Source organism: Microtus ochrogaster, chromosome 7, assembly GCF_000317375.1.
Source record: "Microtus ochrogaster isolate Prairie Vole_2 chromosome 7, MicOch1.0, whole genome shotgun sequence".
Lineage (NCBI taxonomy): Eukaryota > Metazoa > Chordata > Mammalia > Rodentia > Cricetidae > Microtus > Microtus ochrogaster.
The window spans coordinates 20,111,208-20,113,814 of record NC_022014.1 but is presented as its reverse complement, the minus strand read 5'-3'; positions in this window follow the sequence as shown (position 1 = coordinate 20,113,814).

Below are 2,607 nucleotides of genomic sequence, written 5' to 3'. Positions count from 1 at the left end.
CAGGCTGGTCTCGAACTCACAGAGATCCGCCTGCCTCTGCCTCCCGAGTGCTGGGATTAAAGGCGTGCGCCACCATCGCCCGGCCCGGCTCCATATTTTTATTTTTGTTAATATTTAAAACATTTGCGTGGCAGGAAAACTAAGGCGAAGATAAAATTTCTTTCTTCTTGTGATACTGTGATACTGCAGGTTTGATTCAACAGGTTGATAGAACGTTTGTTGTAAGACATAAAAGTAGCTACTAACTTTGTGGTCTCAAGTGTTTAGCTGCTGTGCTGGATTCCTCAGTAGACCAAATAATTTGTCACGTGGAAATGTTCTGAGATACAGCTTCACGTTTAAAAGGAAAAAAATTAAGATGGCTCAAGTTTCATCCTAAACTTTTCCATCCCTTGTAGTTAATTCTGCATGTATTAGTCTTAGAAGTAACTACACAACAACGGAGAAATCCCCCAGGTGGCTTGTCTTCCAAAGTACGCAGAACAAAAAACAAAACCCCAGCTTCCCTAGGTCTTGTCACTCAGCAAGGCTTGGGAACAGACATACAATGCAAGTCTGTTTAAAAGGCACATACAGAAGAGATAAAAAGAAAACAAAAGATTTTTAAATAAGAAAAAATGGAACAAACCTAAATTCCAGAAAGACATCTTAAACCTGTGCCCTTGGCTTTGGGCAGGAGTGAGCCTGGACTGTGAGGTGTAATTGCTGTGAAGCACACTCGTCTACAGGAAGGCCCACGTCACATACGTATATGTGCTTCACATGAGAACTTGGTGAGATAAACTTTGTATGTGTGTGGGTTAAGGCTCAGATCTGCCAGGACTCTTCTAAGACCCCCCCCCCTTCCCCAGCCCCCGCAAACCAAACTTGTATAAAACAGCCACATAATCTGTAGAAGGCTAGCCAGGCCAGTCCCTCTGGCCTGCCACTTGAAAGGTGTTTGCAAGCCAAGTGTCTGGAACTGATATTTGTGGATGTGGTGATAGATACTTATAATATGGGCACTTGGGAGGTGTAGGCAGGAAAATCAGGAATTCAAAGAGTTCAAGACCAGCCTTGAATACATGGGGAGTGTAGCTATCCTGGGCTGCTATGGAACCCTGTCTCAAAAATAAATAAGTAAATAAATACATAAGCTCAGAGGGGGAGGTGGCTCAGACCTTTAAGCCCAGTACCAAGGAAGCAGAAGTAGGTGGATCTCTGTGAGTTCAGGGCTAGCCAGGGTTACATCGTGAGATCTTGTCTCAAGAAAAAAGTAAAAAGGAAGTTGGGGAGGGACTTGCAGAGTTACTAGAACAGGGTTCTGAGGTTAGCCAAGGTATACTGTAAAGAGTGAGTTCAGGGTTGTTTGTTATTTTGAGACAAGGTCTCGTACTAGCTTCAAAGTCTCAATCCTCCTGCCTCAGTCTTCCAGGTGCTGGGATGATAACTGTGCACCACCAAACCTGGCTGCAACAAGGTTTTAAGCAAAGATCAATTTAAGGAAAAATAATGTTATTCTTCTTGTGGTGGAGCACAGGGACAGAGGAACGGAGGAACGTGACGCATGATTGACAGACCCACAAGAGCCATTACTAGAGTTCAGAACACAAGTCAGTGGTGGAGCAACTGACTTGCACACGCGAGGCCCGAGTTCAATCTCCAGTATCACACATGCACATACATGCACCTGCACAGCCTGGTGTGATGGTGCATTCCTATAATCCCAGCACTTGGGAAATGGGGGCAGGAGGAGCAGGAGTTCAAGGCTAGCCTTGTCTACATGAGACCCTGTCTCAAAAGCCAGAATGAGGGCTGGAGAGATGGTTCAGTTGTTAAGAAGAGCACTGACTGTTCCTATAGATGATCTGGGTTCGGTTCCTAGACACATATAGTGGCTCATAACTCCAGTTCCAGGGCATCTATTGTCTTCCTATGGCCTCACTGGGCACTGGGCACACATGTGGGGTGCACATGTATGCATGAAAGCAGACACTCATCACATAAGTTCTTTAATCTTAAAAAAACAAAAGCAAAAACAAAAAAAACCAGACAAGCAAAAACCAATCTTCTTCAAGTCTTCCTGTTCTCTTTGTGCCTTGCTGGGGATGGAATCCAGGGCTCTGAAACACGAGGCAAGCAGGCATTCTACCACTGAGGCAAACTCCGGCCTCACTCCAGTTCGATGGGGATACTGAGGTACTGAGATGGCAGGGGACTCTCTCAAGGTCCCTTGTACGGCTTGGGATGAGTTCTGGTAGCCTTTCAAAGAAAGTGCCCAGCTAGAGACTTGAAAACCACATGAGTTTGCTCTTTCATCTGAAAGAGGTTGAATGTTGGTGAGTTAGGGCCAGGGAGGCAGCTCCACCATCATGGGAGTTCCAGCTCCTTTTCCTGTGTCTTATACCATTTTGAGTTTGTTACTTCATGAGCTAAAGTAGCTGATGGAGCCTGCACCATCACACCCATATCCATTATAACTACGATGCTTGCTCATTTGAACTCTATTAGCCACACCCCCAACACCCACCCGCATGGCGTCAACACCATCAGGAGAACACAGGGTGCTAGCGCTCTCTCTCTCTCTCTCTCTCTCTCTCTCTCTCTCTCTCTCTCTCTCTCTCTCTC